Raw genomic sequence first — 20,653 nt, forward strand, 5'->3', positions numbered from 1 at the left:
TGTAATATAGTTGTTTTCTCTGTATCACAGTGTGCCTGTTAGACTAAATACATGACAACTGGAATTGTCCCCCTTTTTTATTTCATAGATAATATAACATTGGCTATTTTAATTATATATTGACCACCGAACTGGAAAAGTCCCCGGTTTTCATTTCAGAAATCTGGTCACCTTAGTATACATGTATGTATGGAGCATCATCTATTTACAGTTTTATTCATGTTTTCAATTACTGGTGACAAAAAATGCATTCCGAGTATTGCATATATTGTAATGGACACCTATGATGTGTGTAAAATACTTTTTGGAAAGTTGCACTAATTATAATTAGCTAAGCTATCTGCCAGCTATGTGTGGCGCCATGTTTGTTGACATTATACAATGCATTCTGGGTGTCATGTAATCTGCCAGACCAAATATGTTATAATGAGATGAAGGAATGGTTCACTCATCTTTCGGGTAAACTTCCGGGAAGTGGATGATCGTAGACGACACACCCCCTTCAACATGCATACTATAAACAGACCAAACTCATCTTGTCTCTTATTATCTTTGGTTGATGCGGAAAAAAGAAGCATGGCGGCGCGCACAAACTGATTACTTTCGATTGTTTTACTCAATGATTTTGATCAATGGCGAGCGCACCAGTGATGTGATTAATTATAAATAGTAATTGCTATTAGCTAATTCATATTGTAGTTTGTCAGCCTAGGACAAATGTAGCCTACATCTTTCCGGATTGGATGATTGTGTTATACTGTAGCTGTAGCTACTCTAAAAATAAACTGCTCACATTCTGGACATAACTTTGTAAGGACTTTGTTTGTGCAAAATGTTTCTTAAAAAAAAAAACTGTGGCCAGCTCAAATGCTGATTGTTGCATCATGAGTCGAAACTGGACATTCTAAATACGCATTCTAATCACACCGGTTTGATCATACACCACAGGCACCACTGTAGAATGATCACACCCTTGTATTGGTATGTGTGAAAAGGTTAATCAGCACAACAGTTTTCAACTGTGCTAACAACCGCAAAAGGGTTTCCTAATGATCAATTAGCCATTTAAAATTATAAACTTGGATTAGCTAACATAACGTGCCATTGGAACACAGGAGTGATGGTTGCTGATAATGGGCCTCTGTACGCCTATGTAGATATTCCGTAAAACATATCATCCATTTCAGCTACAATAGTCATTTACAAAATTAACAATGTCTACACTGTATTTGATCAACTAGATGTTATTTTAGAAATGGACAAAAAAATAGCTTTTCTTTCAAAAACAAGGACATTTCTAAGTGACCCCAAAGTTTGAACGGTAGTGTGTGTGTATATATCTCCTTGTTTTTTTATTAGGGGGTAACGATAACTTTGCTATATACAAAATGGGTACCAGTACCGAGTTGATGTGCAGGGTTACGAGGTAATTGATGTAGATATGTACATGTAACTAGGAATAAAGTGAGAGATAGTAGAGTATGCGATTAGTCAAAAAAGTGTTGGTTTCATGTTTTATGAGCTGAAATAAAAGTTCCCAAAAATGTTCCGTACACAAAAACAAGCTTATATCTAAAATGTTGTGCAGAAATGTGTTAACTTCCCTGTTAGTGCGCATTTCTCCTTTGCCAAGATAATCAATAAAATCGATTAAACAGCATGATCATTACACAGGTGCACCTGTTGTGCTGGGAACAATAAAAGGCCACTCTAAAATGTGCAGTTTTGTCACACAACACAATGCAACAGATGTCTCAAGTTGATGCAATTGGCATGCCAACTGCAGGAATATCCACCAGAGCTGTTGCCAGATGATTTAATGTTAATTTCCCTACCAACGTTGTTTATGAGAATTTGGCTGCACGCCAAAGTATACAATTCCTGGAAGCTGAAAATGTTCTTCCATGGCCTGCATACTCACCAGACATGTCACCCATTTGAGCATGTTTGGGATGCTCTGGATCGACGTGTACGACACCGTGTTCCAGTTCCCGCCAATATCCAGCAACTTTGCACAGCCATTGAAGAGGAGTGGGACAGTATTCCACAGGACACAATCAACAGCCTGATCAACTTTATGCGAAGGAGATGTGTTGCGCTGCATGAGGCAAATGGTGGTCACACCAGATATTGACTGGTTCTCTTATCCACGCCCATACCTTTTTTAAGGTATCTGTGACCAACAGATACTTTAAATTCCCAGTCATGTGAAATACAGAGTTGGGCCTAATTCATTTATTTAAATTGACTGATTTCCTTACTGTAACTCAGTAGAATTTTTGAAAGTATTGTATGTTGCGTTTATAATTTTGTTCAGTATATTTTGCAGTCTTATGGCTTGGGTGTAGAAGCTGTTCAGGGTCCTTTTGGTTCCAAACTTGGTGCATTGGTACCGCTTGCTGTGCGGTAGCATAGAGAAGTCTATTGCTTGAATGGGTGGAGTCTTTGACAATTTTTAGGCCTTACATCTGACACCGCCTGATATAGAGGTCCTGGCTGGCGGGGAGCTTGGCCCCATTGATGTGCTGGGTCGTAGAGGTCAGATACCAAGCAGTTACCATACCAAGCAGTGATGCAGTCAGTCATGATGCTGTCAATGGTTCAGCTATATAACTTTGAGGATTTGAGGGCTCATACCAAATCTTTTCAGCCTCCTGATGGGGAAGAGGTGTTGTCGTACCCTCTTCACGACTGTGTTGGTGTGTTTGGATCATGATAGATCCTTAGTGGACAACAGGGAACTTGAATCTCTCGACTCGCTCCACTACACCCAATGGATGTGAAATGTGGGCATGCTCCATTTCCTATAGTCCACGATTAGCTCCTTTGTCTTGCTGACATTGAGGGAGAGGTTGTTGTCCTGGCACCACCCTACCCGGTCTCTGACCTCTTCCCTATAGGTTGTCTCATTGTCATTGGTGATCAGGCATACCCCCATCGTGTTGTTGGCAAACTTAATGATGATGTTGGAGTCTTGCACGGCCACGCAGTCATAGGTGAACAGGGAGTACAGGAGGGGACTAAGCACTCATCCCCAGGGGCCCCCAGTGTTGAGGGTCAGCGTGGCAGATGGGTTGCTGCCTACCCTCACCACCTGGGGGCGTCCCATCAGAAAGTCCAGGATCCAGTTGAATCTGTTTAAAGGTCTTTCTCACATCGGCTATGGAGAGCGTAATCACATCCGGAACAGCTGATGCTCTCATGCATGGTTGAGTGTTGCTTGCCTCCAAGCGAGCATAGCAGGCATTTAGCTTGTCTGGTAGGCTTGCGTCACTGGGTAGCTCGCAAATGGGTTTCCCTCTGTAATCCCTGATAATTTGCAAGCACTGCCACATCCAACGAGCATCAGAGCCGGTATAATAGGATTTGATCTTAGTCCTGTATTGATACTTTGCCTGTTTAACCCTAGAGAGGTATGTGGGATGCTAACGTCCCACTTGGCCAAAAGCCAGTAAAAATGCAGCGCGCCAAATTCAAATAAATTACTATAAAAATCTATCTTTCATGAAATCACACATGAAAGACACCAAATTAAAGCTACACATGTTGTGAATCCAGCCAACATGTCTGATTTCAAAAAGGATTTACGGCGAAAGCACACCAAACGATTATGTTAGGTCGGTACATAGCCACAGAAAAACACAGCCATTTTCCCAGTCAAAGATAGGAGTCACAAAAGCAGAAAGAGATAAAATTAATCACTAACCTTTGATGATCTTCATCAGATGACACTTATAGGACATCATGTTACACAATACATGTATGTTTTGTTCGATAATGTGCATATTTATATCCACAAATCTCGGTTTACATTGGCGCCATGTTCAGAAATGCCTCCAAAATACCTGTAGAAATTGCAGAGAGCCAATATTTCTGTCAAATAACAGAAATACTCATCATAAACTTTGATGAAAGATACATGTTTTACATAGAATTAAAGATACACTTGTTCTTAATGCAACCGCTGTGTCAGATCTAAAAAAAACTTTACGGAAAAAGCAAACCATGCAATAATCTGAGACGGCGCTCAGATATAAAAAACATTTCTCCGCCATGTTGGAGTCAACAGAAATACGAAATTACATAATAAATATTCCCTTACCTTTGATGATCTTCATCAGAATGCACTCCCAGGAATCCTAGTTCCACAATAAATTGTTTTGTTCGATAATGTCCATTAATTATGTCCAAGTAGCTACTTTTGCTAGCACGTTTAGTACACATGTCCAAACGCTCGCGCAGGTCCAAGCAGGTCCAAGCGAACGTCAGACAAACTTCAAAAAGTTATATTACAGGTCAAATAAACTGGTCAAACTAAGTAGAGAATCAATCTTCAGGATGTTGTTATCATAAATATTCAATAACGTTCCAACCGGAGAATTCCTTTGTGTCTACAGAAGTAATGGAACGCAAGGCGATATCATGTGGAATGCGCGTGACCAGTAACTGGCTCTCTGCCAGACCACTGACTGAAACACCTCCCATCCGGCCCCACATCACAGTAGAGGCTTCATTCAACGTTCTACAGACTGTTGACATCTAGTGGAAGGAGTAGGAAGTGCAAACAGATCCATATCTTACTGGGATTTGAATAGGCGATGATTTGAAAATCGACCAGCCTCAGAATTTGGATTTTTTCTCAGGTTGCCTGCCTGCCATATGAGTTCTGTTATACTCATAGACATCTTTCAAACAGTTTTAGAAACTTCAGAGTGTTTTCTATCAAATAGTAATAATAAAATGCATATATTAGCATCTGGGAGAGTAGGAGGCAGTTCACTCTGAGTACGCTATTCATCCAAAGTGAAAATGCTGCCCCCTATCCTAGAGAAGTTAATGGTTCGTCAGAGGGTGTAGTGGGATTTCTTATAATTGTCTGGGTTAGTGTCCCGCTACTTGAAAGCGACAGCTCTAGCCTTTAGCTCAATGCGGATGTTGCCTGTAATCCATGGCTTCTGGTTGGGATATTACGTACGGTCACTGTGGGGACGTCGTCGTCGATGCACTTATTAATGAAAACAATGACTGATGTGGTAAACTCCTTATGCCATCGGATGAGTTCCGGGAACATATTACAGTCTGTGCTAGCAAAACTGTAGCTTAGCATTCTCTTCATTGGACCACTTCTGTATTGAGCGTGTGACTGGTACTTCCTGTTTGAGTTTTTGTTGTAAGCAGGAATCAATGGCATAGAGTTATGGTCAGATTTGCCAAATGGAGGGAGAGCTTTGTATGAGTCTGTGTGTGGAACAAAGGTGATCTAGTTTTTTTCATCTCTTGTTGCACAGGTGACATGCTGATAGACATTAGGTAACACGGATTTCAGTTTTCTTTATTACAATCACCAGCCACTAGGAGTGCCGCCTCTGGATGAGCATTTTCTTGTTTGCTTATGGCTCTATACAGCTCATTGAGTGCGGTCTTAGTGCCAGCATCAGTTTGTGGTGTTAAATAGACAGCTACTAAAAATAAACAGGGAAAACTCTAATTGGTAAATAGTATGTTCTACAGCTTATCATGAGGTATTCTAACTCAGTCAAGGAATTTAGTTTTAATTTCTCAAATATTTTTTCTTTTGCTCTTCAATTTCTTTGTGCTCGCGGTAAAAAAGCTCAGCGTAGAGCCCTGTGCTGTAAAATTTGCTTATTTTAGTTTGGGAGAGCGTGAGGGTTCTTCAAAGGAAACACATAGATGCATGCAAAACACAAACCACGCACACACTTCCTCATCTTTGAGATGCCACAATATGAGAAAAATGGGGGAAAAGTGACTTTAATCTTTGTTTCATGCTTTGCTTGAGGAGACATCCTAGCTGTCCACACAGTCTGACAAATGAATGACATTACATAAGAAAATCATGACCAAAAATGCATCCACAGTGTTCTGTCCAACAAAACAATGAGGTATTCATGAATTTTCGGTTTGAATGAAGACTACACATTGGACAAGCATTCATGTGCCAAACTCCCAGTCCATTGCATATACAGTATCAGCAATTAACTCTAAACCTGTCTTATAAACATACCACTATGGAGAAAAACATGCCTGCGTATATGGTAGGCCTAGGCCTATATGTTGTTATACCAACTGAAGTAACCTAGTAAAGTACTCCCAAACAGCAGAGTTCTCTTCACCTGTGCCTCTGATATCGTCTCTGTCCGTCATTCCCTGACAAGAACCAGGCCTTTAAACGCCTGCAGCTCTGTCACAATGAAACAGGATCTCATGCCTTATTCACGTTACATCCGAGCAGTTCATTGTGTTGCGCCGGATGTCATTCATTTCAATAGGGACTGTACGGAAAGTTCAAGGCTCCTTTGCGAAATGGGTGGCGCAAACTTTGCGTTGTCTTCAGTGCGCTTCAGTGCAGACCGTCTGTCAATAGAACAGAAAGTTAGCAAACTACTGAACATGATTAAAAACGTGGTTTTCACCTATGGCTTTATGGGATTCCTATAAGTGAGTAGTATTTTAATAGTAATGTTAAATAATACACATTGACTGTTAAGCCAATTGTATTATGACTGTTGCCTCTCGTTTTAGTTTGTGATGGTAATGATTTTGTTTTTTTATTTTTTATGTTAATTATTAGGTGGAGGTTACTAGCTACAGTATCTTCAACCTAGCCTAGCTTTTAGCAAGCTAGCTGCTCTGTAAGCTATTTTGATATGCTAGAATTTAGAGAAACAAGTTGAGGAAAAAATAACTAAGCATGTTTCATTATCACCTGAAACAATATGTTTCTCCTATCTTGAATGAAAACGTCATATTTTGCAATCTCCCAAAATAAAAAAAACTGACGAGAGACTAGGCTCTCCTCCATCTTGTCTTGCGTTGTGAAACCCTATGCTCGTTCTCCCTCAATTTTCAGTCTTTTTTTTTATCCCCACACACAGAGCAGACCCCTGGGAGAGCTAATAGCAGAGTTATGGGTCAAGCACATAGCAGCGTGTGTGTGTGTGCGCACGCACGTACTGTATGTGTCAGTGAGAGTGGGGGAGTGAAAGAGACACCTCATCTCTGTCCTAGCTGCTCTGGTCTGGTGGTGGTGGCAGAGTCTGAAATGCTCTCAATGGTCACACAGCGGTAGATTACCGAGAACACAGCTGGAGTGTGTAAAGCCTTTAAGGAGCAGCTGCTCCACAAGATGTTTACTCCCACAGGAGCTGAAATATTGATCGCTCCCAGCCAGACAAAGCACAGGACTGAGCCAGCTCCATGTATAATTGAAGTAGGATTTCCAAGCATGGCTGTCAAAAAGGGAGTTACCCGGCGAAACCCAAAGCCCCACCAGTTCCCTTTTTCTATGTATAATTGTGTATGCAATTGAAGTTGACGAGAAGTTGGGAAGTGAGGAATTTGGATTGTTTTCGACCACTGGTTGCATTAGTTTTTTTTATCTACACTGAAGAAGAATATAAACTCAACATGTAAAGATGTTGGTTCCATGTTTCATGAGCTGAAATAAAAGATCCCAGAAACGTTCCATTTGCACAAAATGCTTATTTCTCTCAAATTTCATGCACACATTTGTTTACATCCCTGTTAGTGAGCATGTCTCCTTTACCAAGTTAATCCATCCACCGGACAGGTTTGGCAAAACGAGAAACTGATTAAAGAGGATGATCGTTACACAGGTGCACCTTGTGCTGGGGACAATAAAAGGCCACTCTAAAATGTGATATTTTGGCACACAACACAATGCCACTTTTATTTCAGCTCATGAAACATGGAACCAACATCTTTACATGTTGAGTTTATATTCTTCTTCAGTGTAGATTAAAAAAAACTAATGCAACCAGTGGTCGAAAACAATCCAAATTCCTTTTTGATGCAAGTTTTGAAGATTTTGATGCAATTATGCTGAATGCAGGAATGTCCACCAGAGCTGTTGCCAGATAATGTAATGTTAATTTCTCTACCATAAGCCGCCACATCCGGCTTCTTCACCTGCGGGATCGTCTGAGACCAGCAACCCGTACAGCTGATGAAACTCTGGGTTTGCACAACCGAAGAATTTCTGCACAAACTGTCAAAAAACGTCTCAGGGAAGCTCATCTGTGTGCTCGTCATCCTCACCAGGGTCTTGACCTGACTGCAGTTTGGAGTCGTAACAGACTTCAGTGTGCAAATGCTCACCTTCGATGGCCACTGGAATGCTGGAGAAGTGTGCTCTTCACGGATGAATCCCGGTTTTAACTGTACAGGGCAGATGGCGGTGTATGGCAATGTGTGGCCGAGCAGTTTGCTGATGTTAACGTTGTGAATAGTGTCCCATGGTGGTGCTGGGGTTGGGCAGGCATAAACTACGGACAACGAACACAATTGCATTTTATCGATGGCAATTTGAATGCACAGCGATACCGTGACAAGATCCTGAGGCCCATTGTCGTGCCATTCATCTGCCGCCATCACTTCATGTTTCACCATGATAATGCATGGCCCCATGTCGCAAGGATCTGTACACCATTCCTGTAAGCTGAAAATGTTCTTCCATGGCCTGCATACTCACCAGACATGTCACCCATTGAGCATTTGGGATGCCCTGGATCGATGTGTACGATAGCATGTTCCAGTTCCTGCCAATCCAGCAACTTCGCACAGCCATCGAAGATGAGTGGGACAACATTCCACAGGCCACAATCAAAAGCCCGATCAACTCTATTCTAAGGAGATGTGTCGCGCTGCATGAGGCAAATGGTGGTCACACCAGATACTGACTGGTTTTCTGATACCTTAAAAAAAAAAGTAGGGGTGTATCTGTGACCAACTGATGCATATTTGTATTCCCAGTTATGAGAAATCCATAGGGCCTAATGAATTTATTTCAATTGACTGATTTCCTTATATGAACTGTAACTCAGTAAAATCTTTGAAATTGTTGCATGTTACGTTTATATTTTTGTTCAGTGTATTTTGGTCTTGGGGAAAAGTTTAGTCACTGTTGAAAACAGGACAAAAATGTGATGTCTAACATTGCCACACATTTGCTATTCTAGGCTAAGCGCAGGGAGGATTTCTCCTTTTGAAACCACTGTGCTCTTTAGAGAGCGCATATGCAAAAACAAAATTGCTCTACTCACGGATGTTCAAATGTTTTCCCAGTAGTGACTTACTGCCTTTCAATAAGTTCCATTTAGAAGCTACGTAATGGTGTGCGTGTTCAGAACAAAAATGCCTTACCTGTATCACTCACACATAAAGTACCAAGTGCATCAACAAACCTGGGCATGCTTTTGGAAAGAGATGGCACCATAGGTTCTTATTAACGGTGTAACAAAATGGAGTGATCAGAATGAGAGCATGAACTACAGAGCAGAGCTACATACTTCCACCTCCATGAGGCTAGCTCTCTCCTCAGGCCACCTATGGCACAACAGAGCCATCTACTGACCAAAACTGGCATTGCCTCAAACTCACAGCGAGGGTGGAGAATGAGAGAACTATTACTATCACCAACACAACTTAAAATGTCAAGTTTGACCAATAAGCTCAACAGGTACTATTAATGAGGCCTACTGACAGAGAATGAGTGGAGCTGGTTGACATTATTGGAACACTTGAGGAACCAGGTGACATCCCGTATTGCTGAGAAAGTAGAAGTAGTGAAGGGGACAACTTCCAGCTTCATTCCAAAACTATTCCAATTTCCAAAATTCCTTAATTTTGCTAAACAAAACTTTAAGAGACTAAAAGAGGTGCTATATTTATCATTTTTATAATTCCGACTAACAAAATACACAGAACCAAAGCCTCATGGTTAAAACATTAACCTGCAATCTGTTGTATTCTTCTATTTGATTTGTTTTTATAAGGACAATGTTTCGAACCACAATAGGTCTTTGTCAGCAACTGGAAAATGTCACTGGATGTGGACATACTATGCCTAAAGAACACAGCAAGGTTTTGAATTTGAAATATAGCTTATTGAAAAAATATACACCAAGGATACAAAACATTAAGAACACCTGCTCTTTCCATGACACAGCTTTCACCTGGATTCACCTGGTCATTCTATGATCCTTTATTGATGTCACTTGTTAAATCCACTTCAAATCAGTGTAGATGAAAGGAAGGACACGGGTTAAAGAATGATTTTTAAGCCTTGAGATAATTGAGACATGGATTGTGTATGTGTGCCATTCAGAGGGTGAATGGGCAAGGCAAAATATTGAATTGTCTTTGAACGAGGTATGGTAGTAAGAGCCAGGTGCACTAGTTTGTCAAGAACTGCAACGCTGTTGGGTTTTTCATGCAGAACAGTTTTCCATGTGTATCAAGAATGGTCCACCACCCAAAGGACATCTAGCCAACTTGACACAACTATGGGAAGCATTGGAGTCAACAAGGGCCAGCATCCCTGTGGAACGCATTCGACACCTTGTAGAGTCCATGCCCCAATGAATTTAGGCTGTTGCAAATTCAATTGTAGGCCTGCCGAACAATATAGTATTTTATGATAGCATTCAACACAACATTATTTCTGTTTTCTCTGCTCATGAATGGGCAATAGCCTACATTTCAAATCTAAACAAAATATAGCTGCGTGAAGCAATGAAAAGGGCTCACAGGTTGACAGAAAGGAAAACATTTGTTGGATAACAAAGCAAGTACTCTATCATGTAGGAACTACGTTCCTTTATGTGCAATCAGTGAAAGCACTACCATGTTGATTTAAATATCAGTTGGTACACTTAGGGCTGTGGCAGGCATTCAACTTTGTCAGCCTGATTGTCAAGCATATAACTGTCGGTCTCACGGTAATTGAGCGTTAATTAACATAAACACATTTAGTATCTCCTTGCTTCCATGCATAGCCTACAAGCCACTGATAAAGACCTTTTGAACATCTACATTAAAAAGTGTAATAAATCCATGTAACATAGCCTACACCATCACAATAAATCCATTATTTATTTTAGACCGGTCTAAAGAAACATGATATGATGAAAATGTAGTCCATTTCAGAAGAACAGAATAGCTGTTATGCCCTGATCTGGCTATGCCATATGGCTGTGGGCTACACTAGTTCATCTAGCAGACAAGATTTGCTTAGACTTCCGTGGCATTATTTTTTAGTATGAAGAATATAATTGAACATAGCTGGATAAAATACAAAGGATATTTTCTCCAAACGATTTGACGGAGTGTGCACATGCGGCTATTACATTTACATTTAAGTCATTTAGCAGACGCTCTTATCCAGAGCGACTTACAAATTGGAAAGTTCATACATATACATATACATATTCTGTGTTGAGTGGCTAATAAAGAAACAAGTACTTCTATATGCTTAATCTGGAGTTACATACAAGTTTTGGGCTATATGTTTAGATTTTTTTATACCTTCTAAGGCTGCATGATACAACTAATGATGATTTTTTTTTTTTAAGTCGCATGAAAGGCATGAGCTCTGCTTTGTTTTTTTTACGCAGGCTGTACACACTTCATGAGTCTCTCATTCACAATTTGACAAGCACTTGATAATACCTCGAATTTCCCAGCTGCATCCCCTTTGTGTGGCCGTAATTCCCCCTAAAACAAATCCATGCCTTTTGCGGCCAGTGCCCTTGGGCTGAATATAATCATTATAATTCCCTTCTCCCGGCTGCGTGCCAAAGCACCCTTCACTCACATGGCTCTCCGTCACGTGATCAGGTCTTTCTCACAGGCTACAGATGAAGACATACACATTGGGGACGCAACTGTGTACGTCCTTATCCAATTCCGAGGTGCATATTGAAGATATTGGAAGAACTGTCCACATTTACTTTTCGTCAGCCAACAAGATGGGTAGGCCTAACGAACAGCAAAAGCACTAGCCTTTGCCAATCTACTATCCCCCATAGTACAAACGTTGACCTATTCTATTTTGTACCAGAAATAAATATTCCAAACATAGTCTGGGACAGTTGTGGGATGCGATAGATCCCAAATTAATACAACCACTAGCATAAAAAACGTGTTTTAAGCAATTAGCCTGACGCAGCAGATGAGAACGTTTAGCTTAAAATGTTCAATCTTCACATTATAAGCTCAGCAATGTGCACACGGCAGTAGGCTGGCTATAAGCGCAAATGTTACATTAGCAGGAAAACACCATTCTCAAAAGTGCCCACAAATGTGATTATGTATACAATGCTTTAATTATAAAAGGTGCATTTTTTATGGTGAAAATTATTTTCACAAACTTGGAACTCACGCGCGCTGCGTATATATACCACTTAGACTCTACACCCGTTGTAAAGTGAATTAATGTGCTTCACTTTAAGAAGTTATTTGGCCACTTTAGTTGTGATACAAACCTTATCAAAACATATAGGCCTATGGGCTAGGCTACATGAAGTGTGCGACTATGATTTGAAAACAAATGGAGAAAAACATTTTGCACTAAAAAAGCATGCGCCTTTCTTTCCTTAAACTGGGCATCATTCACAAGTGATAATATATAATTCACAAGCTAATATTGTCACCCATCACACGATTCTTGATTTAATCTTGTCTTTACATATACTAAATATTATTTGTGTGAAATTTGTTTTGATTTAGAATGGACCATTATCATACACCTGTATCGAAACGGGCAGCGGAAAAAATACATGTTATCAATGTACTTAAATTGCGAATGGACACTTTTCCCATGGTTCATTTTCATGCCAGCCTGGTAGGGTATACTCCTCTTGTAACAATGTGCTCTTTGGGCTAGATGTGCCTCAAGTGACCCACCTTGACAACATCCGGTGAAATTACAGAAATTGTAATAGTAAACATTCATGAAAATACAAGTGTCATACATCATTTTAAAGCGTAATTGTTTGTTAATCCAGCCGCGTTGTCAGATTTCAAAAAGGCTTTACGGCGAAAGCACACCATGCGATTATCTGAGGACAGCGCCCCGCATACAAAAGCATAAAAACCTTTTCCAACCAAGCAGATGCATCGCAAAAGTCAGAAATAGCGATAAAATAAATCCCTTACCTTTGAAGATCTGGTTGCAATCACAAGGGTCCCAGTTACATAACAAATAGTCATTTTGTTTGATAAAGTCCTTCTTTATATCCCAAAAAAGTATGTTTTTATTTGGCGCGCTTCATTCAATAATCCAAGTTTCCTCTCATTCAAAATGCATACAAAGTTAATCCCAAATATTACCAATAAACTTGGTCCAAACATGTCAAACAATGTTCCTAATCAATCCCCAGGTACCCTAATATGTAAATAAACCATACAATTTAAGATGGAAAATAGTATATTCAATACCGGAGATAAATAACCAAGTGCGCGCCCTCACCCGAGCGCGTCAAACATTTTCTGACCAAGCAGATGCATCACGAAAGTCAGAAATAGCGCTAAAATAAATCACTTACCTTTGAAGATCTTCATCTTTTTGCAATCCCAAGGCTCCCAGTTACACAATGAATGGTCGTTTTGTTTGATAAAGTCCTTCTTTATATCCCAAAAATGTCTGTTTTATTTGGCGCGTTTGATTCAGAAATACACCTGTTCAATACACCTAGATTCCTACAAAGGAATCTAAAAAGTTACCTTTAAACTTGGTCCAAACATTTCAAACAATGTTTCTAATCCAACCTCAGGTACCCTAATATGTAAATAATCGATCAAATTTAAGACAGAATAAACTGTATTCAATACCGGAGAAAAACAACAAGGAGCACTCATTCACGCACACCAAAAGACTAGAGTGCTTCTGAGTGACACTTTGAAAGAATACGAATACTTCTTCACATCTTCATACTTCTCCACAGCCCCCACCTCCGGGTTAGATTTTCTCAGGTTTTCGCCTGCAGAATCAGTTTTGTTATACTCACAGACAATATTTTGACAGTTTTGGAAACTTTGGAGTGTTTTCTATCCTAATCTGTAAATTATATGCATATTCTACGATCTGGACCTGAGAAATAATCCGTTTACCTTGGGAACGTTATTAAAAAAATATTTTTACAAATCTGACCCCTAGCGTCAAGAGGTTAAAGTTGGTGGTTACTACTGGTTTCAGATTGTGAGGGAAACTGTCTGCCATGTTTGGTGTTTTGTTAAGGGTTCGGAGTGACGTCACGCATCCAAGAAGCCTCGCCCAATCATTTTGCGACATGATATGCGATAACCATACATCCCTAAGAAATATAAAAAAGAGAGAGAGAGGACTGAAAAGGCAGGCACATGGATTTTATGTTTTGGTGCAGTGGGGAAGCCTTGGGGTTCTCTCTGAGCCCCAGGAAGAGTAGCTAAAGAGTAGCTGCTGCTTTTTCAACAGTGAATGGGGATCCTAATAAAATACAAAAAAGCTTTGCTGTGAACCCCTAATAAAAGTAAATACAGCAATAAAAGCCGTTTAAAAGTTGGGTTTTTCTGTCATTAAAAGTTCTACCTGTGAAGGAGTAAATTATGTGTCCATAAACATGAACATCCTCATTGTCATGATGTCAATGCCTCAATTCTACGGAGAGAGAAAGAGAGAGACAGGGAGAGTGTGAGTGAGTGAGTGAGAGAGAAGACTTAATAGGAGCCTTTTCTTTCTGCCTTAATCACTTTGATTGTTTGTGAGTCATTCTCTTTGCCCGATATTAAAACCAATCCATCGGGACCTATGCAATTTCACTGAGCTCCCCCGCTGCTCGGCTAGAATCCCTGAGACTTTATTTGGAGATCAAACAGCAACTTGCCACTCATAAACACCAACATGAATGCAATGCATCGGCCCAAATCAAATCAAAAATGGATATGCCTCTTGCAGCCTGACAGAAACCAGACCGTAGTCACTTAATAATCCTGATAAGATATATGATGTGTTACGACCGCCTGGGGCTGATGGGATCTGAAATATGGAATTAATGAAGGCCTACAGTATGCGTCTGTGAATGCAGTATTTCTGCTGCTCAATGGTGTTTGTGAACAACAGCCGTGGCAGGTAGCTTAGCGGTTAAGAGCGTTGGACCAGTAAGCATAAGGTCGCTGGTTCAAATCCCGGAGCTGACTAGGTGAGAAATAGGTCGATGTGCCCTTGAGCAAGGCACTTAACCCAAGTTGCTCTGGATAAGAGCGTCTGCTAAGTGACTAAAATATAACAGGCATGGGGTTAATTAAATTGTATTCAGTCAATTCAGGATTATTTGAAAAATACCTTAACTGAAAATGGCCATTTAATTTGAGCACAAATCCTAAATTGACTGCGTTACTGGAATTGACCCCAACCTTTGAAGAAATCTATTTACTCACTTTTATTTTTATTAAGCAGCTGACAAATTCTTAGTGCTCAAACAACATTCTTAATAGCTTGTCCTCGGAGGGGTCTAATGTGAAATGCATAATGGCATATTGCATCAAAACAATATTGGCCAATAGCTACTTAGCGACTGAGCCCATTTAACAGCTAATTGAGTGTCAGCTCTCCCTTGAACAAATTCCTTATAACTAGTCTAAAGACTGCTGACCAATGGAAGCCTTCTTAAGAATGGACTTCCATTTCCTCCATTTCCAAATATTATTGGCCTAGCCCGTGCCCCTATAGATCTCTATTTTCGGCTGGCGTTAAGGCGCGGGTGTCAATGCACATTCGTTGGGAATTTTGATCTGATAAAGGGGAATGTACACTTTATGAAGTAAATCTAAGCAAAGAGATGTATTCAATCCACTAATACTAAAAACATGTGCATTTAACGTAAAAACATCTCTATATTTAGTATTTTGATCGCCGACAAGGTTTATTTGAGCTACGGTCAGCGCCATTTTAAATTGCCATAGTAACGACTGACGCCAGTGCGTCACTGGCAGGCATCAGCAAATTGTCTGTGGTATTGAGTTTTGCGCGGAGAGTGAATGAAGAGAGTGAGGTTAGGGGCGGACAACGAAGATGGTAACAGCAAGTTGTAATTCAAACATGAACTGTATAGCGCCAGGCTGTATGAATTGGCTCCAAAAAAATCCCTCTGTAAACTACCATCGGCTTCCCAAGGACCTACAACTTTAGAAGAAGTGGCTCCATGTCCTGAAGAGGAAGGACGTGCCAGCTTGACCTAGCAGGATCTGCAGACAGCACTTCGCGGAGGTAGACTTCGCAATGAAGGGCACTTTCGATGCGGAAACCGGGAGTTTCCGAATGGAAAGGAGTCATAGGCCTACGTTGAAGCCCTCTGCTTGCGCCTCCATTTGAAATTTAGGGTTATGGTGTAGGGGTTACCGACCGACCATCATGAACATCACTGATTTGAGTCAAGCAAAAGCAACTGAATGGAGGAGGCGACACGAGTAAATGCAATGGAGCCTGAGGTAACGTTAAACGGTCATGACTGAGCCTCTTAAAGAAGAAGTTACAGATCTGTGAGCCAGAAATCTTGCTTGTTTGTAGGTGACCAAATACTTATTTTCCACCATAATTTGCAAATAAATTCATTAAAAATCCTACAATGTGATTTTCTGGATTTCTTTTTCTCATTTTGTCTGTCATAGTTGAAGTGTACCTATGATGAAAATTACAGGCCTCTCTCATCTTTTTAAGTGGGAGAACTTGCACAATTGGTGGCTGACTAAATACTTTTTTGCCCCACTGTATTTGGGTTGAGTTGTCTTAACAAAACATTTTTTTGTTTTCAGGATGTTATCTTCATCCCTGAAAACGTTTTCATCCTGGAGGAGACTGTGCTGGAGGCAGAGGTGGTACATGCAAATCCATGTTATTTCTAAGGCTATTGTTTATTTCAAGTATATGCAGTGATTCTTGAATATTACTACAGCCTAATAGATGCCTTAATTGTTTTCTACCAACAGGAAAGAACAGTTAGTACAGCATGCCAAACTGACTCCTGGGTGCCAGTGTTCCCATGCTGCGGTGGAGAAGACGTCCACCAGGACCATCACTAAATAGCTCAGGGCCCAGCTAGATTGCGCTCACAACCATCAGTATACAACCGGGTCCTGCCCCTATACGCCACAGATGGAGCTGACGGAGAGCGAGATCAGTGAAGACCATAACTCGCTGTATGAACCTGAGAGCTCAGAATCACAATCATCCTAGAGCGAGCCAAGATATACTATCGATCACTTTGGGGGAGCAGGATGGTGTTCTGAAAATGGAGAAAGAGCAGGCCATTCAACAGCGAATTCAAAGATACACCCATCCATAAAGGGAATCGGAGTGGAATTGTTTTAACGCAGATTTTTTTTAACCCGTTTCAATAGATGTGCTACCTTGTCCCGGTTCTGCTGTTTCGATTTTCTCTCTCTCAACCTATGAATGCTCAGCTACGAAAAGACAACTGACATTTGCTCCTGAGGTGTTGAACTGTTGCACCCTCTATAACCACTGTGGTTATTATTTTGATGTAAAAGGGGCTTTTGTAAAATACATTTGATTGATTGTTTGCTGTGCTGGATGTTGTGTATTCACTAACTCTCTGAGTGATGGGCCATTTTTATAGTGTCTAACATATGTGTGTATTTAATCTCCATCTTAACTTTTAAAGTGGCAATCAGCAGTAGAAACAAAGTGTCTCCCTGCTCCTCTTTCAGTAAAAAGCTGAGGGATGGGGCTGGAGAAATGTAACCACTCTCAAATTCATAGACGGAGCGATAGATGCAATGACTGACCATCCATGAAATCAAAATTGTAATCATGTTTATATGATCTATTTCCACTACCATCTACCCAGTTCACTTTGGATAAAGGCGTCTGCTAAATGGCATATATTATTAAAGTCTACTTTGACTCTGCCAACTAGCTACCCAGTGGAGTTACCATTCCTTTCCAATAGATGGCAGCCAAAGCTAGTTCAAGTCACTACTCTAGCACAGGGACATGGGATTAGTGCTCACAGAAAGTAGTTTCATTTTTTATTGAACCTTTATTTAACTGGGCAAGTCAGTTAAGAACAAATGCTTATTTACAGTGACGGCCTACACCGGCCAAACCCGGACGACGCTGGGCCAATTGTGCGCTGCCCTATGGGACTCCCAATCACGGCCATCTGGTTACGCTTGAACCTGTTGTTATACTGGACAAGCTAACTAATACTTTTTTTTACATAAGGCTCAGGCATTATGTCTATGTCTTAGGCTAGATTTACTAAATTAACTGGTTTTATTCAAACTTTTATTCAATGCCTTTGCTTCTGGCTATGCGCGCCTTGGAATAAACGACACACGCAGAGGATGAGACGCCGTACACCTCGTCCAATTCTCCCTTGTACCCATAGGGTGAACTGGTGATAAACTGCCAGCCTGAATGCTCTGCAAACAAAATCATGAGAAAAGTTAGTCTGATACCTAAACCAAATCACAATGTATTTATAATGACCACGTTTGAATGAGATTTCATGAATCATGATGCTGTCTGCGATTCCAACTCTGGTCGTCTAATCTAAAAGGTGAATGTGTTACCAACGCGCCAAACAGCGCTGATGATAAACATCGTTATAGGACATATATATATAAAATTACAGGATACATAGAGATAATATATATATATAAATAAACATAGCAAAAAAAGAAACTCATCCTCTCATTGTCAACTGCATTATTTTCAACAAACTTAACATGTGTAAATATTTGTATGAACATACAAAACAAGATTCAACAACAGACATAAACTGAACAAGTTCCACTGACATGTTACTAACAGAAATAGAATAATGTGTCCTTGAACAAAGAGGGGGTCAAAATCAAAAGTAACAGTCAGTATCTGATGTGGCCACCAGCTGACTTAAGTACTGCAGTGCGTCTCCTCCTCATGGACTGCACCAGATTTGCCAGTTCTTGCTGTGAGATGTTACCCCACTCTTCCACCAAGGCACCTGCAAGTTCCCGGACATTTCTGGGGGGTGGCCCTAGCCCTCACCCTCCGATCCAACAGGTCCCAGACGTGCTCAATGGAATTGAGATCCGGGCTCTTCGCTGGCCATGGCAGAACACTGACATTCCTGTCTTGCAGGAAATCACACACAGAACGAGCAGTATGGCTGGTGGCATTGTCATGCTGGAGGGTCATGTCAGGATGAGCCTGCAGGAAGGGTACCACATGAGGGAGGAGGATGTCTTCCCTGTAATGCACAGCGTTGAGATTGCCTGCAATGACAACAAGCTCAGTCCGATGATGCTGTGACACACCGCCCCAGACAATGACTGACCCTCCACCTCCAAATCGATCCCGCTCCAGAGTACAGGCCTCGGTGTAACACTCATTCCTTCGACGATAAACATGAATCCGACCATCACCCCTGGTGAGACAAAACCGTGACTCGTCAGTGAAGAGCACTTTTGCCAATCCTGTCTCGTCCAGCGACGGTGGGTTTGTGCCCATAGGCGACGTTGTTGCCGGTGATGTCTGGTGAGGACCTGCCTTACAACAGGACTACAAGCCCTCAGTCCAGCCTCTCTCAGCCAGTCTGAGCACTGATGGAGGGATTGTGTGTTCCTGGTGTAACTTGGGCAGTTGTTGTTGCCATCCTGTACCTGCCCCACAGGTGTGATGTTCAGATGTACCGATCCTGTGCAGGTGTTGTTACACGTGGTCTGCCACTGCGAGGACGATCAGCTGTCCGTCCTGTCTACCTGTAGCGCTGTCTTAGGCTTCTCACAGTACGGACATTGCAATTTATTGCCCTTGCCACATCTGCGGTCCTCATGCCTCCTGGCAGCATGCCTAAGGCACGTTCATGCAGATGAGCAGGGACCCTGAGCATCTTTCTTTTTATGTTTTTCAGAGTCAGTAGAAAGGCCTCTTTAGTGTCCTAAGTTTTCATAACTGTGACCTTAATTGCCTACCGTCTGTAAGCGTCTTAACAACCTTTCCACAGGTGCATGTTCATTATTTGTTTATGGTTCATAGAAAAAGCATGGGAAACAATGAAGATCCGTGAAGTTATTTGTATTTTTACTAATTATCTTTGAAAGACAGGGTCCTGAAAAAGGGACATTTCTTTTTTTGCTGAGTTTATATAGAGCACCTACCCACTACTGATATTAACAAACAATTTATAATCAAGCTAAATTTCACAAATGATTTAACTGGAATATCAGCTGCTGACTGGTCGAGTAACCACTTCTGCCAGGAAATCCTTCATAAGGATTAGTGACACTAAATACATCGCCATCCAGACAGACTGACAGGAACCTCTGACTGGATATAATACAGCCATCATTCGCTGGGATTTTGTGCTGTATCGCCACCATCTCTCTACAACATACTCATACTCTAGCTAGCCATTACTTGGCAGCATCCCCACTCACACCAGTTTGTGGTTGCAGTCCAAAAACTTAAAACACACACCCTACATCCTCTGCCCTCAAATTAAGTGGACACTTCTGATGACGTGTCATGACGTCTGACGAGTATACACTTGAAGGGCAAGGGAGGGAATGATTTTTAAAATGGACCGCCCTTGCCCGGAAATTCATCATTCATTCATCCCGCGATGATTGTGTTTTCAGCCACCAGCACCTCGTGGGTGCTTTATATGCGCTACAGTCAATTATGATTGCATGTCTACTTATATTAACTATATAATTGAGGAGAGGCCAAGATGGCGGCTTGAACAGACGCTTTTTTACAGAGTTCCGCACCAAACTTCAGAAAGATTGTGAGAAAAAAAACAAGTTTACAGTCATTACTATTACTGTCTTTATTTGTTCAAGATATAAG

General features: G+C 41.0%; 2 long non-coding RNA genes across 2 annotated transcripts in view; one reads left to right on the forward strand and one right to left on the reverse strand.

The window, feature by feature from the left end:
* Positions 1-20,653, reverse strand: part of LOC139557402 (uncharacterized) — a 59,028-nt gene that overhangs the window by 34,535 nt on the left and 3,840 nt on the right. The gene's annotated exons all lie outside the window — the stretch shown is intronic.
* Positions 5,963-17,734, forward strand: LOC139557404 (uncharacterized). Its single transcript, XR_011671389.1, has 3 exons — positions 5,963-6,459; positions 16,612-16,671; positions 16,786-17,734. It is a non-coding gene; the product is annotated as an uncharacterized lncRNA (long non-coding RNA).

The sequence above is a fragment of the Salvelinus alpinus genome, chromosome 28 (genome assembly GCF_045679555.1).
Source record: "Salvelinus alpinus chromosome 28, SLU_Salpinus.1, whole genome shotgun sequence".
In the NCBI taxonomy this organism is placed as follows: Eukaryota; Metazoa; Chordata; class Actinopteri; order Salmoniformes; family Salmonidae; genus Salvelinus; species Salvelinus alpinus.